The 22,883-nt window shown below is 36.1% G+C and overlaps 1 protein-coding gene and 2 long non-coding RNA genes across 3 annotated transcripts in view; 1 reads left to right on the top strand and 2 right to left on the bottom strand.

Moving 5' to 3' along the window:
- Positions 1–16,329, bottom strand: part of LOC126720858 (interactor of constitutive active ROPs 4-like) — a 43,643-nt gene extending 27,314 nt beyond the window's left edge. The window contains exon 1 of the mRNA XM_050423693.1: positions 16,083–16,329. The gene's annotated coding sequence lies outside the window, so the exon portion shown is untranslated. The remainder of the gene's footprint in view (positions 1–16,082) is intronic.
- A 94-nt stretch (positions 16,330–16,423) lies between these two features.
- Positions 16,424–18,327, top strand: LOC126720861 (uncharacterized). The gene is made up of 2 exons (XR_007653713.1): positions 16,424–16,765; positions 17,997–18,327. It is a non-coding gene; the product is annotated as an uncharacterized LOC126720861 (long non-coding RNA).
- Positions 18,328–18,559: 232 nt separating this feature from the next.
- LOC126720860 (uncharacterized) lies at positions 18,560–21,683 on the bottom strand. Its single transcript, XR_007653712.1, has 2 exons — positions 21,353–21,683; positions 18,560–18,952 (listed from the first exon to the last, which is right to left on the bottom strand). It is a non-coding gene; the product is annotated as an uncharacterized LOC126720860 (long non-coding RNA).
- Positions 21,684–22,883: the final 1,200 nt, after the last annotated feature.

Below are 22,883 nucleotides of genomic sequence, written 5' to 3'. Positions count from 1 at the left end.
GCACATCGGTGCCGCGTCTGAGCTCTTCTTTTTTTTTTTTTTTCTCTGACTCGCGTCAACTCGGCCCGAATTGCGCTGACTCAGCTTCAATTCTCGCCGATTTGCGCCAAACCAAGACGATTCGGCCAAAATCAAGCCGTATCGGCCGAATCGGGTCGTATCGGCCGGTGACCGAAACAGGCCGAAATCGGCCTTGAATCATGCCGGAACGGCCGAAATCGGCTTTAAATGAGGCCCAAACATCCTAAATCTTTCCTTCCTCAATTTTATTTTGAATATTTGTTGCTTCTTTTGTGTTTTCTTTTTTGTTTTGTGTTTCTTGCCTTCTACTTTCTTTGTTTTATGAATCAAGGCATGGTAATGTGTTTTTTAAGAACATTTTAATAGTAAAAATATATAGAAAATATAAATAAAAATATTTTTAATAATTTTTTAATCGCCGCACCCGCATCCTACTTTTTCAAAAATTGCCGAGTCCTGCACTCGCACCCGAATCCAGAAACGCACCCGTACTTAATAGCTTAACACTTGGTTCGTAACATACCACCATGCTCCACAGCTAACGTCCACAATAGCTCACTCTATCGACATTGACCTAATAGTAGCCCTTTTTTTTTACAGCTACACTCACCTACCAGTTTTTCAATGACTTAGCAAGACATTTTAATCCAGCCTCTAGGCTGCCCCCTCCGAGATTTGACCACAAAGCAGCAACTCATTTGATCCCATACTCAACTAGTTATGTCCAATTACTCAACGTGGTGGTTGGCTCTGATAACAATTAATACAAACCCATGGGTAAAACTCACCCCTGAAAACCAGCTTACAAGGGGAGGCTGCCCAAGTGTTTATATACACGTGATTAAGCTTGCACTTAATCCAATTGGGACACTTGGATCGTAACACACAACTACAGACTAAGACAACTAAGAAAAGCATCACCCCAATTTGGGGAATGAGGAGTGGCAATTGAGGAGTATGTATACTAGTAGATGGATTGACGGCAATAGAGAGATATGTATACTAGTTGATGGATTGACAGGAAAAAATACAATACACAAACCCACTCACTAAACCCAAAAAAGGAAAAGGTGCACATCTTGTACCATACAATAGTAAACAGTAGAATGTGGGTAAAAGCCCATCCAAGTTCACCACAAAAGGGAAGGAAACAATAGGTAACAAAAATTTTATGATGAAGGGGATGTTCCTTCAAGCATATTGGGGTGAACAAAATATATGCCCAGTATTGTTAAAAGCGCGCTTAAAGCTCAAAGCTCAAAGATCAAGGCCCCAATGTCTAAGTGCTTTGCTTGGTCAAAGCAAAGCTCATTTAATGAAGCACAGCTTAGGCACGCTTTTCTGGCACTTTTTGAATAAGTGTCTATTTTTTTGTTATAAAATATATGAATCATTAAAATTAATTGCTCAAACTTAAAGGAAATGACATGGAGTATTGATTTATTATAGAACACTCTTCTTAAGCTGCTGTTTTACACACAAAAAATGTTTACATATCAATAGACACTAACCATGATAATTTACCATTCTTTTTTTTTTTTTCCCTTTTTTTTACCATTCTTGTATATGCCTTGTTCACAATGACAAATACAACATCAGAAATAGCAACAAGTAATCCAAAATACAAGAATATCCTCTATTGCCTCCTATTAACTATCCTAGGCTTTCCATGACACAACTTTAAATCTGTTCTGTTTGTACTTGTAAGTCCATAAGCCAGGTAATGAGCTAGCAAAAACCCAAGATATTTCATATCATCCCATTAATCAGATAGATGAAATGACCAAGCAATCAGAAAACCATCACAGATTCATCATCAAACCTATAAGGAACATGTTAGGTTTTAGAATTAACAAATTCCTTGTGACAAACCATGTGTCAAAGTGGGTTATAAGGTTGGTCATTCAAAAATCTGTCAAGAAGCTGATTAAAGAAGTAAGACATATAATTTAGGCTGAACAAATCCAAGACTTGCTCAAGTGAATTATTTAAGCATGTAGAAACTTCACCCAACACTCACTCAACCCTCACTTGAGCGAGATTGTGAATACTTGAATCCAAGTTCTTTTACAAATCTCATTTTTGCTAAAGCATTAACCAACCTATATAAACCCTCTTAAGCACATTTTTCAAGGTAGAGAAAGCAGTTGTACCAAGCACATCTAGAGAGCCTTTCGCCTGGTTCTCAAAATAGAAAAATACCTCTGTTTGTACAACTTTTTTCCTAAATAGATAATCTGCTGTGTGATTATTTACCCTTAAGCTTAAAATGCTATTCTTGAAACAACATAGTTTGTTGTCGCTGTCCAGAGTTCTAGTGTTGTCCACGAGGTTCATTCGTCTGTAGAAGAATTTTAGAGTTCTAGAATCACTGCGGTAGGAAAGCAAGCGGGCCATTTGCTGAGGTTTCTTAGTGAGTCTAGGCTACAAAGGTTTTGAATATTTTTATTGATTCTAAATGTTTCTTTTATAATTAATTTTCTACAATTTTGGATCCCTGAAGTGGTTTTTCTTTAAAGAGGTTCTTCATTGGTTTTTCACTTTGTTAACAAATTTGTGCACCTTTTACTGCTTTACATCATTATGGTTTGATTTGGTTATTATAACTGTCGTTGAATATAATAGTTTGTGTTATCCGTAGTAATAAACCAGAACTTGATCAATTATTTAGAAATAACTTACTGAATGTGATCCTTGACACCTATTGTCATAGATAAAGCACAATCACTCAAAGTCCCCCCTCACTTTAATGGGAATAATTATGCCTATCACAAGGTTCACATGAAAGGATTCCTTAAATCCTTAGATGAGAGGGTGTGGCTGTCAATAGCAAAAGGATGGACCAAACCACCAACCAAGGTAGAGGAATGGTCCAAAGATCAAATGAGTGAGTGCACTTGAACTAGTAAAGGACAGAATGTTATCTTTATGGTTGTATTCCGAGTATAAAAGAAATTATAATTTTAGAATGCCAAGGAGGCTTGGGATATTCTAGAGATAACTCATGCAGGGACAAAGACTCTAAAATTTCAAAACTTCAGATGTAACTGCACAATGGAAAAGAGACAAACAGATTATATAATTGCACCATATTGAACTAACATACACACCAAGAACAAAATCAAAAAGATACCTGCTACTGAGCTGTATTCGACCCCCACAGTTAACTCTAGTTTCAATCTAGGTGAAAAGATCCACGAGCAAAGAATAATGAGAAATATCATGAAATTCATTACAAAGTCACAGATTTCAGGTCTCAAACCTACTCAAGAACGAAAGACCACGTACAACATGCAAGTATTACGCCTGCACCTTGTTCACTAGTTCTAACTTTAATACTTACTAAAAGAAAACATCTTCATATACATATTTGTGCACAATGTACTCAAGGGATAGATGGAATTGATTAATAAAAAGATAGAATGTTTTTAGTATCAAGGCACATTGGCCTTATCGTTCCTTTTTTTTCTCTTTCTTGTGGTACTGTACATGGGTAATGTTCCTACAGCCCAAAAACACCATAAAATTCTATCTTTTCCTTCTTCCTTGCACCCCTCCAACCCTTTCTTTAACCTATCAAAAGACCACATACTTTCTACCAAGTAACCATCAAATAACTCATCAGACCACCTTTTAATTCCTAACACAGCCCCATAACCCTTTCTTCAATAATTCTAAACCATAGATCCACAAGCACTACAATCCATAAATCCATGAGACCACCTTTTAATTCCTAACACAACCCCATGACCCTTTCTTCAACAATTCCAAACAATAGATAAAAAATAAAAAATAAAAAATAAAAATAAATAAAAATAAAAATAACTATTATTCCGAAACTACTACAATTATGAGTAGAAAAATTCCCCTATTTGTCCTATGTCTGGCCAACATCGACCACATCAAATGCTAGAAAAAAAGATCCTATAGGAATTCCAACAACTAGACTCCTAATCTTATTTTTACCATGAAGAAAAGATCATGCAAAACAACTACCAAAGATCATTCAAGAATTGAATCTAGCATATCTAACAAGATCAAAACCTTCAAACTATATGACTGAAATTCTCTACGCATGCCCTTGCCAAAATCTTCCTTTGGAATGAAATAGACTATAAATAAAGCCCATAGCTTTGTGGAACAAAACCTCACAAATGGCTTTCAATTTTTTTTTTTTTTTTTTTTTTTAACTTCTATCTTATTGCTGACGACCAACCACAAATATTCAACCATGTTCATCAAACAAACTTTTGCAGAGATAAAATTACTCCAAAGCCTATTCTGCTTGACCGATAACACACAACAGCTTGGCAAGAGAAATAACAATAGATTTTACGTTAATGCTATGTTTTTTGGCCATAATAAGTTGTTGGTCCCTAAACTTAGTCCATGAGGGATTTTAGTTCCTTAAATTTAAAATTATCACTTTCAGTCCCTAACAAACTTAAAATGATTGTTTTTAATCTTTGAAGTTTAAAGTGACAGCTTTTAGTCCCTAAGCAACTTAAAGTGATTGTTCTTAGCCCTTATGTGTCAGGTTTAGTTTAGCCCCTTTATTGTTCTGTCAGAGAGATTTAATGGAAATTTACAAAAGGATCAAAAGAGATCATTTTAAACTTCAGGACAAAAATTGCTAATGGGCAAAAGTTTAGGGACCAATAGTATATGTTGCCATTTTTTCAAGAAAGCTCAAATGATAGAGCTTCCTAAATAATTACAATCATAAGCTGCATAATGCCGAATTGTCTACTCCCTTTTTCAGATTGCATGGACCATTCTGCAGATCAGAAAGTAAAAAGGAAATAACTCTTAATGCAACACTGTGTTGCAAAAGGCACACACTAGCCTCCAAAGTCAAACTCACAGATCATGACTCTTTATTGCAAATGAACCACCCCATTGGCTATTAAATGTAATCAATCAATCAATTCATAAAGTCAAGCGATAATTGTAGCAATTACTAGGCTCCTATAGAAGCACTTAATTTCTCTTATTATCTTAGTAGAACACTTGAAGTAGTCAAAAAACAACATGCTTTCAATTTGTGTAGTACAAAAATCTCAATATCAACAGTTATAAAACATGAGGTTTCCAAATCTCAAGAACATGGATTGAAACAGTTTTGAGTTCATTAAATGATTGGATGACTGCTGTAAGCAGTGCCCATCTTCTTCTATTCTTTCCTTGATTTTATTGACTTTCTTCAGATTGTAAATCTTAAGGGACTCTCTTGTTCATATCCTGTGTACTTCATTGTCTCCTTTCCATTAATAAATTATTCACTGATAAAAAAAATTAAAGCTTTTATATATATATATATATATATATGACTTTATAATCTTACCAGATGGCAACACGGCCTTAAGATCAAGACGTCCATGTCCACAAGATCCCGCGCAAACTCATAGTCCCTGCAATTCCAGAATTTAATGTATATAAATCTCCAAGATGCCATTAAATTAATAACTTCAATTAAAAAGACATCAATATCAGATCAATCACATGATTTGCCAAACCAGTCATACAGCATCCAGATTTAGACGTCTGAAAAATACAAGCAAAACTTCAACTATTGACATTGCAGGCATATGCAAAAATGAGTGTAAAAAACAAAAGATCAAATTACTATGCACCAAAGTGAAACTAAGAAATGAAATAATCACTTTGCGCACTCTCTCTATCATGTTCACTAGAAGTGCTAACTAATATTCATTGTTTCTTGCTTTTTTTCTTTTTTGGAAGGTGCTAACTAAACTAATATTCAGAGTACCATAAAAGCAACTTTTTGTCAGTGTCTTTTTATAAAGTTATCACATCAAAGGTGCTAAGCATCAGGCACTACAAGTACTGTTGCATATGCCTTGGGAAAAGCCCCCATGACAGATAAATGTCAAATTCCCAATTCCAGACAACATTTTCGAATTGCACCTCTTTTATTTTATTTCTCACATAATCATCTCACGTACCAATCTTCATTATATGATCAAAAAAATTATAAGATATTTGACAAGGAAAATTTTTACAATATTTATGGGGTTGTCTGTCTATCAAGGCATGACTTATTAAACAATCAAAATCAAATAACCTAAATCACTCCTTTTACCCCATCTTAATTTATTTGTCAATCAAACTTCGCCTCCTACAACATAATCTCTCTCTTTCATCCCGCTTAAGTGCAATATTCAACATTAACTTCAATAACTAAAATCATACAAATACTCAACAAACATAACACCAGAGTTAGTAGCCATGTGGTAATTTTCAAATTGCACCGCTTTCATTTTATTCTCACATAATTATCTCATATACCAAGGTTCATTATACGATCAAACAAATTATAAGATATCCAACAGAAAATTTTCAGAAAATTTACGGAGTTGGCTGTCTATCAAGTGATGACTTATTAATCAATCAAAAACAAATAACCTAAATCTCTCATTTTATTCCATCTAAATTTAATATGTTAATCAAACTTCGCTTCCTACAACCTAATCTCTTAAGTGCTACATTCAACATAGCTTCAATGACTAAACTTATACAAATGCTCAACAAATATAACACCAGAGTCAGTAGCCAAGTGGTAATTATCCCTCTTGAAAGGGAGAGGACATAGGTTGAACCAGCACAAGGGATTCTGGATACGGAAGGCCTACTGCTCATGGTAGCGTATTAAAGTCACTTCTGATATTTAGCATTTGTTGCCAAATAAAATGACCCAAAAATATACCTACTCTGAAAAATGCATGCAACAGCTTGTTCTAAAAATAAATCATATAAGCCAAAGGCCCCTTGGCCGAGCAGCGCTTCTAGCTACCCACACAAGGGTGAGATCGGGTTTGATCCACCAGCTAAGGGGAGAGCTTGTCTTCCTTTAGCAACCATGTACACACACACACACACGCACATTAGAAATTCATTGGCTAACAAGAAGCAAGATAAAAATCAAAGCTATCAAACTTCTTCAAACTAAGGGCCCATTTGGTAATGTTGTTCTAGTAACATTGTTTGTATTTTTTGGAAATACATGTGGGTGAAAAAGTGTAAAAATACATATAATGTTATTTAAAAACTAAAAACTATTGTTTAAGTGTATGTACCAAACACCCCCTAAAACTATGGAAAAAGGAAAAAAAAAATGTTCACTGCTAAAAATACAAATTAATTATCCTCTTCACAACTTCCCTTTGTATCCACTTGATCAAGGGTTGAGATTGTTGACTAATTCAGGCTTTTATTTGCAATAAGGCTTTCCAAAGTGCAGAACAGAAAACACGAAAACAGAGTTTTTTTTTTTTTTTGGTGTGTGTGTGTGGGGGGGGGGGGGGGGGGGGGGGGGGGGTGTGGGGTTGGGAGGATAAAGAGAGAGTGGGAAACAAAATGAGTGCTAGTGACCCCTACGAGTGAGAGGAAGGAGGCCCTGGTGAACCGTCATAATTATTGAACAAGTGTACGCTTTGCTGCCTGACAGTATGAAGTACTGACCACACCGAGGGAGTCACATCTATTAAATTTTAATTCCCAACCTGCTAATATAGATAGCTGACCCATAAAAATTGACTGAGGATAAAAAAATAATAATAAATAATAAAATCTTAATATTAAGCACATGAATGTAGCGGCACCAAACAACTAGAATTCTTATTGCCTAGAGTTTATCTTTCTTTGTTTCTCATTCTACTTGCTGTTTAACCCGAAGCAGCCATCAAACTCATTCAAGATCCAATCATTTTTCATTAGCTAACCCTACCTAAACCCTTAATAACAAACCCAATTCAAGAACCCTTCAACATCCCATCAAAAACCCTAAATTTAGTATTGAGTTCTTAAAGATCCACATTATTCTTATGTCTGTCTGCACCAGTCTTATTTGCATAGGCATCTTAATGTTACAGCCATTGGCCTTTTGCCCAAAAGCTTATATTCTATTCAGTTGCATTTCATTATTCTTAATATAAACCAGTAAAAGGGTAAAATAGAAGAAACTAATGCATCACTGTTCTTTGAGGTCTACCACAATATTTCAAATCATGCAATAATCTAATAACTGATGCAAGAGACGCAAGAAAATTTTTATTTAGATTATTTATGTTTGCGAGTCAATTGTATTTTTATATTTTAGATCCTAGTAGTTTATTAGGCTATTAGTTATTTAATTTGGAAGCATGGTTATTTTTGTAATAAGGCAATTAGGGTTTCTTACGCCAATTAAAGCATCCACAGTAGTGGAACTATTTTTTTAGCTATTTGGCACCACAAAAAGCTATTTTATCTATTTTACCTACTCATTTTACAAAACATTCAGCAACAGTAGATCTATTTTAGCTTTTTTTTTTTTATAAGTAATAAGAATTCATAGATAATAAAAAAAGATACACCCAAGCACACAGGGAGTATAAGGGGGGAACAAGTCAAGAACGAAAATTACAAAAGTCAAGTAAATCCAAAATAGAAAAAGGATGGTTTCTCCACACAGAGAACCATTCAAGTAAGGTTCGGATGAAAAGAAGCTTGAGGTCAGGCATAGCACGCTCAAAATCTTCAAAGCATCTACTATTCCTCTCCTTCCAAATACACCACATCAAACAAAGAGGAACGACCTTCCAAATAACTCCATTGCGGTGGCGACCAAAGTGACCTTGCTAGCAAGCAAAGAGTCCAACAACAGACAAAGGCATGACCCAACACACTCCAAATAAACCAAAAACCATATCCCATAACTCCGAAGCAACTGGGCAATGAAGGAAAAGATGGTCAACACTTTCACTACTACACTTGCACATATAACACCAATCCAAAATGCAAACCTTTCTTTTCCTTAGATTGTCAATAGTCAAACATTTCCCCAAGGCTGCGGTCCAGACAAAAAAAGCCACTCTAGAGGGGATCTTCTGCTTCCAAATACTTTTCCAAGGGAAAATATGCTCACTATGGCCAACAAGAAGATGGTAGTAAGCACTAACCGTGAACCCCTTACTCTTACAAGGCAGCCAAAATCTCTTATCCTCCTCGATTCCCCTTACAGGAGTGCTATAAATGGAGTTGATGAAGCTCCTGAAAGCTTCCAATTCACGATTATGCACCTCCCTACAAAACTGAATCTCCCAATGGAGGACTCCATTGGAGAATCTCATAAGAATCTCATAAGATCTATTTTAGCTTTCAACACAATAAAATAATATAAACATCATAATAAAATAATATATCTACTATAATAAAATAATACATCTCACTACGAAAAAAACATCACAAACCAATCAATGGCACAATCCACAACCACTGCCAACCAAGAACCACCCACAAAGAGTAATGAAATCAAGCTATGATATACACACACACAGAAATATATGATCTAAAAATCTAATCAAACTTATATTAGAAACTCAGCCAAATATTTTTTTTTTAAATTAAAAAAAAATGAATTAAAACCAATAATTCAAAACCAATATTTCTCAAACACCAACAATTTTTTTTTTTTAAAGAAAAAAAATCCAATAATTCGAAACCAAATTCCACTTCTGTTACAGATCTCAAACTCCCACCTTTTGATCTGTAATAGATTACCGTAAAGCCATAACATTTCCTTTCCTTTTTTAATCTAAATTTTCTGGGAAAACAGTTTTCTTGGAAATCATTTTCTTGTAATTAAAGAGTATGAGGCAGAGACGTGGACTTTCAAAGGCCAATGAGAAGGCAATTTCCGAATGTGTTGTGGTGGGTATCGTGTGGAGTAGTGGTTCTGCTTTTCATTTTTGTTTTGAGCAAAGGGAGCCAGATTGAGTCAAGGCCAACAATTCCTCAGGTAAAACAAAGATCTGGGTTTTGTCTCTTTTTAATTCATTTGTTTGGAACTTTGGATTTTGCTCTGCTTGATTGCCAAGAAAACGAGGGAGAGAGAGCTTAATAATTTTTTTTTAGCTACTTGCTACAATGCACAGCCATTTATGGCTACCATTTATGGCTATGCACTGAAGCAAATAGCTAAAAAAAATTTAGCTATAGCACCATTGCTGTAGCATGTATTTTAAGTATTAGTGGTGCTAAAAATAGCAGTATAGCTATTTAGCAACACTATTGCTAGTTCTCTTAGAAGTAGCGTTTAGCAATTCTTTAGAAGCAACCTATTGTGCTCCTTGAGATGGTTGATATTTTGATTAATGAAAACAATTGTCGTTTGGTCTTTCTTTGGTCTGGTGTTGACTCTAGGTCCACCCTAGGTGCTAACTCCTAGTGGTTTCCCCACTTGGTGCTAACTCCAAGAAAGGCTTAGGTGCTAACTCCAAGGTCATATCCTTTATTTTCCTATTATTTCATTTTGTTTTGGTTGTCCTGCATCATATTTGGTATCAGAGCAAACATCAATCTGTTTGAAGCATCACCGCAGTCAATCCAGAACCAGAAAACTCACACAGAAAATAAATAAATAAAAAAAAAAAAAAATCTGCTGAACCACCGTCACAACCCATTATAAATCCCAATCACCATTGTCTTCTTACCACCACTAGAAAACCCCACAAAAAATCCTGCCAGCACCAACCACCATTGACAATTTGACACACATCCCAGCCACTCCAAGACCCCAACCCCATGGCCACAGATCCTAAGTCCATACTCAAATCACCAAACCCGTTGCAACCACAAAGACAAAGAAGTTCTGTCACCGCTAACCTTGGTTCATCAATTTTTGGTCTTCCTTGCGCAGGAGATCAACCTCCATCAGTTCTCACTTGCCACCATGACTACCTCTATACAAGCTCGCAAGCCCCAGTTGCAGAGACTCACAGCCAGCAGCTTCAATCCCTTCCATCCTTGCCTCGCATTGCCATGACCATCACTAGCTCACCGCCGTGCCATAGCAAGTCCACCAGCAACCCATCAACCCGATCTCAAAAGTTAATTCGTCACCTGGACTTTTTGTTTTAACTTTTAAGCTAGGTTGCACGGACACGCCATTTTTGGCGTCGTGTCGGTGTCGGACACGTGTCGGACACCGGAACGGGTACGACTCGCCAGATTCCGGTGTCCGGCGAGTGTCTCTTTTTTTTTTTTTTTTTCGCTTCTCCGACACGGCGCCGACACGGCTCCGACACGCCAGCGGTGAAAAAAAAAAGGAAATCACAGATTTTGACTTACCAATACCATTGATTTTGTGAAACAACAAGCCTGAGAAGTCCCGAAACCCACATCTCAAGTTCTCACTTCTCAACCCATCCACCCTCTGCTCTGCCCGCTGCTGCCGCTGCCCTCTGTTCCTCGCCGGAGCTAGATCGGGCCGATCGGCGAGCTCCATCGACGTCGACGCCGTGTTTGTCCCTTCCGATCTCTCTCTCTCTCGGCGTCAGGTCCTACCTCTTTAAGCTTCTCTCTGTTTTTTCTTTTTTTTCAGATATTCGGCCATTTGGTTTGGGTGAATGACTGAATGGGTTAGTGGGTTACTTATAACGCGTTTTTTTTTTATAATCCCACTCTCACTGTCCCGTTACTGTGTTTCTTTACTCAGCCCTTCAGCCTTTTGTTTTGCCTCAAATTATAATGTTTATTATAAATGGGTCCTGTTAACAAATCTATTTTTGAAAAAATTTTATTAAGAATTAAAAAAGTTGTCAAAATTTTTTTAATTTCTGATAAACTTTTTTCAAAATTGGTTTAGTATTTTGCGCCCTTAGGATACATATTAGTAAAATCCATTAGAAATTTAGTGATTTTTGTTTTTGTATGTCCTGCTATAGTTTTATTTATTTATTTATTAAAGTTAAATATTATAGGTGATTTTACTAAAATGAATATTGAAAGTGAAAAATCAGCTCAGTCAGTTGCCTAATTTAAATTCTAGACATAAACGTATTTTATGTCTAAAAATATTTAAAAATATGCCTAAATATAAAATTTAATTAATTATTTAACCGCCGTGTCCCCGCCGTGTCGTGTCCTTATTTTTAAAAAATTGGCGTATCCCTGTGTCCGTGTCCGTGTCGTGTCCGTGTCCGTGTCCGTGCAACATAGTTTTAAGACTCCAGCACACTTGTTTCTAAAACACTATCCAATCCAGTGTGACCCAAACACAGTTTTTGTTTCCCCTTAGAAAGATATTAACCCACCATTTCTTGACGTGATACCAAAAAATAAAAAAGTAAACCAGAACTTGTCATCCAGCCCAATCTATTCAGCCCAATTAAAACCACTGGTCCCACTTCAACTTCAACCCAGCATTTACCTGACCCAACTACCCCATTAAAAAAAAAAAAAAAAAAAAAACCGCTCACAATATCATTATTCCAGTAAACATCAATCAATAAGATTCTTGTTCATTGAGTTATTATGGCAATATCAAAAGCACCTTATTTTGACGGTTGAAAAAATAATCCATGGGATTTTGTCAATTGGTTAAATGGGATGGGGAAATTCTTTGAGCATGCAAATTTTGCAAATGACATAAAAGTTAAGAATGCAAAGTTGAAGTTAACAGGAAACGAATCTATTGAAGAGCAGCAAGGTGAAGAGATGGTTTCTAAAGAGAGTATTCTGTTAGAGGGGGCACATGATTTGATATTGGAAGCTAATGAATCTACTTTTGATCAGCCTTCCATGGTGCATGATGACAGAGAGTTTGCTAAAGTGGAGAAAGTGGATAACATAGTGCTTCCAATGGTTCAAGATAAGTTTGCATTGATTCCGCATATTGATTTTGTTATTCCAGAAGAGTTTGACATGGTGGAATTCAAGGCTTTTCTTTTCTTGTGCTCCCTAAGGTGATTCCAGACTTAAAGCAAGTGTTAGTTGTCAGCATCCTAATTCTTCAACGCTTTAAAACTCAAGGTCAAGTCTTCTCCAACTAGAGGAGAATGATGCGGGAGATGCAAGAAGATTTTTATTAGTATTATTTATATTTGCGAGTCAATTTTATTTTTATATTTTAGGTCCTAGTAGTTTATTAGGCTATTAGTATTTTAATTTGGAAGCAAGGTTATTTTTCTAATAAGGCAATTGGGGTTTCCTAAGCCAATTAGAACTAGGGTCTAGCAATCCTTTATAAACAACCTATTGTACTCCTTGAGGAGATAGATGATATTTTGATAAATGAAAAAAATTGTCGTTTGGTCTTTCTTTGGTCTATTGCTGACTCCAAATCCACCCTAAATGCTGACTCCTAGTAGTTTCCCCGCTTGGTGCTCACTCCAAGGCCTAGGTGCTGACTCCTAGGTCATATCCTTTATTTTCCTATTATTTCATTTTGTTCTGGTTCTCCTGCATCAATAATGCTATCTAAAGTCTTCCATTTAAGAAAAAGTATAATTTTTTTACCGGTAATCTACATAAGCACCCAGTGGGTCTTGAGCGCACGACTTCCCTCATTGGCGTATTATTCTAATAACTAATAATCTAATTCAATTCAGCCATCCCAATTCAAGCATAAGGTAGCAACTGAGAAGAAATTTTAGAAATCAGATCTAGGGAACCCCAAGTCTAAACATCAACTTGTCCTTATCAAGTTAGGCACATCTCCTTACAACAGCAAATAGGGAGAAAAAAATGTATCAGCAGTGATAAGTGACCGCTCTAAACTTCCATTCTACTCTTCCCTTAATAAAGTGCAAATTGCCAGACTAGCATCCTGCCAGACGTGCTCACAAAGCAAAGACTTATCCACAACTTATTTTTATGCCGGAGTATTTTTTTTTTTTTGGTTTAGTCCTGTCCTTGATTGGTTTCCACTAAGATGACACCAACTTTACAACCCTTATACCATCTCATTTTGACCTCCAATTGAAATTCATAAGCATGTATACCAACCCCACTTGATCTCACATTTTTTATTTATTTATAAGTAATGGTGTTTTATTGAGGAAAGAGTCTATATGTACACATATAATGGACACAAAGTAGCCTAAAGACTTGCAAAAAATAACTTATACACAGAAGTAAAGTGACTCTTTAAAATCGACAATGGAATTGCCATTGGCAAAGCCCCCTGCACAAGACCAATCAAACAAAAATCTAACAAAGTATTTTAATTGAGTCACCAAACTTTCTGCATTGTCGAAAGTGCGACAATTTCGTTCCTTCCACAATGTCCGCATCAAACATAAGGGAACTAGATTCCAAGTATCCAATGAATGTTTTCCAACCCAATTACTCCAACCAAATAAGAGATCAATTACACTCTTTGGTAACACCCACTGAATCTCAAAAGCTCAAACCCCACCCCCCCCCCCCCTTTCTCCCCCCCAACACACAAACTTGCTCTCACATTATTATCACAAAGATGACATAAAATCTAATGGAACACATCCACAGGAATCACAGCTTCAGAATTCTTACTGCTTTCCAAATTTAAATTAAATGCAATGAAATTAGATTTGAGATTTAATATCTGGAAACACAGGCATGAGATGTCCATAATCTATCCACCCATATGAAGGGCGACTGACGTAAGTACAAATGAAAGACAGCAGTCTTCCATTTGAAACACAAAACGTCTCCTTCTCATTAGAAGCTACATAGATGTAAATGCGTTCGAAAATAGCATAGAATTATTACAGGAATAGTCAACTACTTTGATTCATGAAGAAAAGAGCATTATTTCAGATATTTTTGACAGCTAGGTGATGTCACATTTTCATCCTTTTTTTCCCATTGACATATGATTTAATTATTTATCTATTAATTTAAAGAACCACACACACACACACACAGACACACACACACACACACAGAGGAAACACAACTAGCATACAAACACATGAAAGGCATTGTAACTTTTTCTTTTTCTTTTTCTTTTTCTGTGCCAAACAGAATATGACATTGTTACAATTAGGAACACTGCATACCGATTTTCCATAGTTAATGGGGGTTGTGGTGGACGTGGTCTAATCATTGGGGAAGGAGACGAGTCTACCAAAGCAACGATTTCCTCACTTTCGACAGGAGACCTAGAAGATGTAACTGCAGAATGGAAAAGAGACATACAGATTATATAATTGCACCATATTGAACTAACATACACACCAAGAACAAAATCAAAAAGATACCTGCTACTGAGCTGTATTCGACCCCCACAGGTTCCATATTTCCACTTGAGAAGCTGAGTTCCGTATAGGCTTCACCTTGTACTTCGTTTATGTTGAAATCATTCAAATGTGACTCCGCACCCAGAAAATCTTGGGGACTACTGTTAATCATCAACGACTCCAATGTCTCATGTATATCAGATTGCAGCTCCACTATACCTTCACTGGAAGGATTACGACCTAGATGACCCTCATAAATACCATCATCAGAACCCTCAGTGGTGGATGATGGAAAATTATAATCATCAATAGTAGTAGTCATGGGTTCAGTAAGTGAATCATTCAAATTCCAATTAGCAGTCGGATTCAAATTCTCCGAATTACTACTACTCAAAGGTGTAGAACTGGAACTTGATTGACTCTCTTCGTTCATATTGAGCATACTGATTGATACAAAGAAATTCCCTCCAGACAGCTTAACTCCGTCAAACCTGTAGGAGTAGTGAAGAATTATAGTGAGTTGTGGTTCGTTGTTGATCAACGGAAAGCATGGAAGGAAAGGGCTGAAATCTCCCTGCAGATCGAGAAGGATATGTAACCCTTTCTTCTCTTATGATTTTTACAACTTTGTTTAGTTTAGTGATTGATTACCAGAGAAATCAGACCCAAAATTACCAGAGAAATCAGACCCAAAGTCAAAAAAAAAAAAAAAAAAAACTTTGGTCTATGTGCATTGTTTGACCAAATTAACATCTTTTTGTTGTTCTTTTGTTTCTTTTCTCATCAGTACGTGTGTGAATGTGTCTGTAAAGTCAAAAAAAAAAAAAAACTTTGGACTATTCAGAATCTAACATAGTATTAAGGGGTGGAATGTTGGGTACTAATCATTAGATTCCACCTTTTAACTACGTACTAATCATTTTAAGCAGATCAAAGATAAGCAAAAAAAAATACCAAAAAGAAATAAATAATTGGTAAACAAAGTTTGTGCTGAGCCTAGAACAAACAATGGGAGATATTCATGGCAAGTATGAGCTAAAAGAAAGTGAATCTGACCTTGATATCTTTGTACAAGAACAATGTATCGTTCAGTCAGGTAATTCTCTTGTGGGATCTGAGTGGCAACAATTGAAGAACTCCATGAGAAACCCAGTTTGGAAAAAGAGAGAAAAGAATGAGAAATGTTATAGGTAGAAGAGGAGTGGATCGGCGCTTGTAGATCGGCGTGCTTGGATCGAAGTTCAGATGGAATAGATCGGCGCCGTGCTTGGATCGGATTTTCAGAGAGGAGTTTGGCATCAATTGAAGAACTCCATCAGAAACCCATTTTGGCTGAAGTGTGGCTGGGTGTAGGGTTTATAAAGGACAAGGATTTCCTGCAAACAAGTTTGCAGGAAATGCTGCATACAAGGCAAGGTGTCAATTCGTGAGAGTGACAAGTGTCCTAGGTCATGTGCAATGCACATGACCAGGTAACTCAAATTTGATGACTAACGGTGTTAGAATTTTGCTTCAGAACCGTTTGCTCTCTCTCTCTAAATCTCTATCTTCGTCCAAGATCTCTCTCTCATCCTCCGTGCTCAGCCTAGCCACATCCACTCATTCCCTCTCCACCGGCCTCACTCCGCCGCGTTTCCACCTTTGTTTGCCACCGCGTCTCCAAGAACCACCGCTTCAGCACCTTCTTTCGCAGAAATCTCTTTGGTGAAGACGTATACGACAACTCAGAATTTTTCAAGGTTTGTTACCTAATCGGCTTCCTAATCCCTCTCTCTTATTTATTTATTTATTTTAATTTACAAAATCTCCTTAAATCCCCTAATATCTTTGAGGGTTTTAGGATTTTATGTGGGTAAATCGTACAATTTTTTACATTTTGGAGATTTTAGGAGATTTCGTAAATTAAAACTTCTGCTTATACCAACAACCCATCAAAAATGATAGAATTCATTATAACTTTTATGTGGGTAACTAACACATTTCCTTAAATTTGTTTTTAGAATTTCCATTTGTTATTTTTATTTTTAAAGATTGAATATTGGAGCTTGGCCTGATCTTAGTTGAGTTCTATAGCGTAGAGTGCTGCTGGAATTGTGTTTAAGAGCTTATGTTTTTTGTTGGTTTTGGTTGGATAGTGATTACTGGTGTTAGGTGCTGACTTGTTGTAATGGGGGTTTAGTTGTAGTCCGCGACTTTGCGCTGCTAAAATGTTTCTGAGTTGATGAATTTTATTTTTTATTTTTTTATCATCCGCTGGGTGTGGTTCTTTGGGCCTTAGGTCTTAATCTGTTTTGTTGAATAAAATTTAAATTCTTTTAGTTTCAGAATATGAAATCTATGTGAACTATCATAGGGAGACCTTGACTGATTTGAATGCCTAATGTAACTTTGGTAGACACCAAATTCATGGTTGCAACTTGAAATAAGCTTTCATGCATGATTTTCTGGTAATTCATTGCTTGATTGCTAGAGAGTTATGGTCTTTTGGAAGGCATAGAAGTGTTACTAGAATATTTATGTGTAGTTTGATATTTATGCTCTATAGCTATAAATCTAGTTAAGCTATAGTACACATTGCATTATGTGTCTCATATTTACACGAGCTAAATTAATGTGCTAAGTAATCTACCAGTGCCATTAATTAGCTGTAGATTAGTGGGCTACGAATGATTGTAAGTTGGGATAAGTTAATGGTGGGGATTTTGAAGTTATAGGCATGTTTAGTTCTTTTGCTGGTTTCACCTATTTTGTAATAGGTGCAATTGCTTTGTGTGAACAAGAAATGCATAACATGTATGGATTTGGCAGTGTCTGGTCCTTTTTAGCTCTTTTTCTTTTGTTGATTTTGGATATGCAGGGAATTTATTTATGAAAATCTTTGTTAAAACTTAAAAGTTTTGAAGGTAATGCTTAGTAACTACTTTCTTAACATATTCAAGTATCTGACCTTTGGCTAACTTTTTTTCACAGAATGCAGTAGAGGAGACCATCATTCTTTAGAGGTTGGGCAGGATTAAGTCACATTTGTCTGTAAAGAAATTGGCGTTGAAACCCTTTCTTTACCTTTCTTCATTGTGGTGATCTTATTGTTTGAAGGTTATAAAGGGATCTATCGTTCAATTTTAGTTAAGTTTCCTTTCTAGTTTAATTTAGGTAATAAGGCGAAAGACTTGGCAGAGTATGTATTGTATTGTTGTATTGTTCAATTTTGTCGCATGAGTGTTCTTGTTCATTTATTAAAAAATCTTTATATACCGTACAAACCAAGAGATGGAATAAAATATAATTATTCTTTTCTAAATATTTTAATATCTATAATGATGCTTGTGGTTTATCTTTTGAAATGTTACCAAGCCAATTATGGTAGTTTTGATTTCATAAAAAAACAAAAAGATGGTATAAGAAGAGACTTTATCATCTTTAATTTGTATTTTTTTCCCTCATCAAAATTGGTAGACAACATACCAATTTTAGTTGACAATTGCAATCTTGCAATCTTAAAACTCAACACAAAAAAACAAAAAACAAAAGCATTTTAATCTAAAAATGTACAAATTCTATTGAAATATATGCTTTGATTACAAAACCACAATAACAAGGGTTCTATTGAAATATAGACTTCGATACAAGTATATGTTTCAAGGTTCTAGCACCAAAATACATAATTCTAGCAAAAAAGGTAGGGAAAAAGTGTATGTTTCAAGAGCAAATGCTGTGATGATCTCACGTGGCGCAACTGTGGCAGCCCTTCCATTGTCGTCACTACCAATTCAATTCAGAAAAAGAGAGTTGACTGCTCAATTGGATCCCAAAAAAACCTTGTTCCAAAAAATTCATGAAGGCACTCTTTAACCTTTCTAAATATTTCATTGTAAAGTGGAGTACCACAAAATCGGTACTACTTATCTGGTATTGGCTTGACACATCTGCAAAAAATTGTGAAAGAAAACAAGATTAAACAAAACAAAGTTATTAACCAAGAATAAAGAATTTCTATGATCCCTGTCAACAAAGACACCTAGGGGTAAAAAGTTTTTAAACAAAAAGTTATATAGCCGACAATTTAAAATATTAGAAGCAAGAAAGATATCTTTACCAAAAATAAATTCAACCAGATAAAGAACTAGGTTAGCAAGGACCGGAAACAAAAAAAGAAAAAAGAAGTTAGTGTGAGTTCTCACAATGCATTATTTTCTATTGAATATCACTAGCAAATTTATTCAATGTTTTGCTCCAGTTCAAGATGCCAATGTTTCCCCAAGAAAAAACTATACAACTCAAAATTTAATGTGAATGTACAAAAGCTTCAAAAGCTAAATTGCTTTTGTTAAAATATGTAAATCATTTTCTCAGTATACCCAAGTTCTTTGAGTAAGCCAATCAACTATAACAAAGATAGTAAGAAGAGAACCCAAGTTAACAAACTATTAGCTTATTTTGGACACCAATAAAACAGCAGAACCTATAGCTATGTACCCATAAGGGCCAACAACAAATATGGGAGAGCTACAGTACTTATAGCTAGGTACAAAAATAATATCATTGTTTAGTCTATTTTTGTTTTATCCACAAAATACAGAACAAATTTAGCAACAAAAGATTTCACAAGAAAAAGAATCAATGTAACCAATGTTACAAAAGTGGCATTAAAATTAGTACCATGCATTTTTTACTAGATTTCAGAAAAAATATAATCGCTGTCAAACATAGATATATAATATTTACACAACTAAATTTCAGAGAAGAATAATGGTTGTTGATAGCCATTGACAATCAAGGTAATTAGAAATAAAGGTCTGTGTGCTCCATGATCCATCACACCCTTTCAACCCCATCCTTCTTCACCTCAAATCTTTCAAACCCAATAAGCCCCAAAATCAACACCCACACCCCCGTTTATCAAAAAAAAAAAAAAAGGGATAATTACAGTAAACCCACCTAAGGTTAGGCCCGATAACACTATGCCTACCCGTGGTTCAAAACTTATTACTTTGCCCACCTGAGGTGCCTTCCGTTAGGGCTCTGTTACCCACCTCTCCGTTTGCCGTTAGAAAAACACATTTTTAAAGAAAAACAAACATAACAAAGATCAAAAAGTTAGGACTTCTTATTCCGTAAGAACTTCTTTGAGAACAAAACACAGGAATAGCACAGATCAAATGCTATTCCTGATTAAAAGTGATATCATTGAGCATTTGTTTTTTTATTTTTGTTTTTTTTTATAGATCTCTCCAACTTTTATTCAAACCAAACCAAACCCAAAAAAAAAAAAAAAAAATTCCAAATCCCAGAAAATTCAAACCAAACCAAACCCAAAAAAAAAAAAAAAAACAAAAAAAAAGTCCAAATCCCAGAAAATTCAAACCAAACCAAACCAAACACAAGCCACAAATCCAGAAAAAAAATCATATCTCGCCGGCGCAATCTCGCGAAGGCGAGATCGCGATCAACGTCGCGATCTCGCGACGGCACGATCTCGCCTTCGCGAGATCGCGATCGACAGCGCGATCTCGCCTTCGCGACATCGCGCTGAATCGAGATCGCGATCGAAGGCGAGATCGCGCCGGATCGAGATCGTGATCGACGGCGCGATCTCGCGAAGCGTCGATCGCGATCTCACGAAGGCGAGATCACGATCGACGTCACGATCTCGCGACGGCGCGATCGCGATCGACGTCGCGATCTCGCCTGCGCGAGATCGCGCCGTCGCGATCTTGCCGGCGCGATCTGATTTTTTTTCTAGATTTGTGGCTTGTGTTTTCTGGGATTTGGAATTTTTTTTTTTTTTTGGGGTTTGGTTTGGTTTGAATAAAAGTTGGAGAGATCTATAAAAAAAAAAACAAATGCTCAATGATATCACTTTTAATCAGGAATAGCATTTGATCTGTGCTATTCCTGTGTTTTGTTCTCAAAGAAGTTCTTAAGGAATAAGAAGTCCTAACTTTTTTATCTTTGTTATGTTTGTTTTTCTTTAAAAATGTGTTTTTCTAACGGCAAACAGAGAGGTGGGTAACAGAGCCCTAACGGAAGGCACCTCAGGTGGGCAAAGTGATAAGTTTTGAACCACGGGTAGGCATAGTGTTATCGGGCCTAACCTCAGGTGGGTTTACTGTAATTATCCCAAAAAAAAACACCCACACCCCCAACAAAGAGAAATTTTATATGCATGGCAAACCCCAAAATCTCTAAAATATAAAAAACTGTACAATTTACCCACATAAAATCCTAAAACCCTCAAAGATATTAAGGGATTTAAGGAGATTTTGTAAATTAAAATAAATAAATAAATAAGAGAGAGGGATTTGGAAGCCAATTAGTTAACAAACCTTGAAAAATTCTAAGTTATCGTACTCGTCTTCACCAAAGAGATTTCTGCGAAAGAAGGTGCTGAAGCAGTGGTTCTTGGCGGCAAAAAGAGGTGGAAACGCGGCGGAGTGAGGCCAGTGGAGAGGGAATGAGTGGATGTGGCTAGGCTGAGCACAAAGGATGAGAGAGAGATCTTGGACGAAGATAGAGAACGTCTGATTTAGAGAGAGAGCAAACGGTTCTAAAGCAAAATTCTAACACCGTTAGTCATCAAATTTGAGTTAACTGGTCATGTGCATTGCACATTACCTAGGACACTTGTCACTCTCACGAATTGACACCTTGCCTTGTATGCAGCATTTCCTGCAAACCTTGTCCATAAATAAAAGGGTTGTGGTGTGTTTTGCCTAAAATGGCCATGCGATTTTATATATTTTTATGGGTATAATAGGAATCTGATAAATTTTATGGTCCAAGATGGAAGATTCCCATGAATCCCATAAAATATATATATATATATATATATATATATATATATATATATATATTGTTTTTTAAGTGGATTTTATAAGCATACAAGCATTTCATCAAATGTGTAAAAGAAATGAAAAAAAATTAATAAAATTGTAGAGAAATTTAGAGTGAGCAATACCTGTGGAGTGTGGAGGGCGAAGTCGGATAAATAATAATTACTATTAATCGGACTAATAATAATTACTATTAATCGGACAAAATCAGCTGATGAAGAAGAAGATGAGTAAGAAGTTGAGGTCGTGTAGAGATGAGTTCGCAATCGGTGCTTGTATGCTCACTTCACTGCTTCTTCCGGTAACCAACGATGATGGTACGGAGGATAGTGATAACAACAACTCGGTGTTTGGTTTGTCTGATACCAGGTTCTCGGTTATGGCGGCCAAAATTGGGAATTAACAGTGTTTTTCAAATAATATAATCAATAAGCATGGTTTTAAAAGTATATATTTTACTAATATCTTGAGTCTCAAGGACTCGATTTTGGCCTATAAATCGAGTTTTAAAGAAGCAATTTCCATAGTCTAATCATGTCTGATGTGGTATTTTTTCCACATAGTGTCCACTTGGAAATCAAGTCTCGAAGACTCGATTTATAAACCAAAAAAATTTTAAGTCTCAAGTCTCTCAGCCATTCCCAGAAATACCCAAAAAAAAAATTAAATCCAAGAAACACAACAATCCAACACAATCAAATCAGAGACACACCAGAAACACAACAATCCAGCACAATTAGATCAAAGAGAGAAAGAATCTAGAGACCTAGATTGGCCTGGGCAGCGCGGCCTGGGTTGCGTGGCGTGGTCTGGCTGGCTGTGGGTTGGCTGGATCGAGTGGCTGTGGGTTGTACTATTTCCGATGACCTCCTTTTATTTTCCTCTCTGTACTTATATTAAAAATGTACCAATAATCACATACACACACTTAAAACGCACACGCAATTAAAAAGCAGGGTGGTTTATAAATCGAGTCTTAGAAACTAGATTTCCAGATAGTCACCACGTGGAAAAAATGTCACAT

The sequence above is a fragment of the Quercus robur genome, chromosome 4 (genome assembly GCF_932294415.1).
Source record: "Quercus robur chromosome 4, dhQueRobu3.1, whole genome shotgun sequence".
Taxonomy (NCBI): Eukaryota; Viridiplantae; Streptophyta; class Magnoliopsida; order Fagales; family Fagaceae; genus Quercus; species Quercus robur.
The sequence above is the reverse complement of the archived record's forward strand: the minus strand, read 5'-3'. Positions and strand labels throughout refer to the sequence as shown.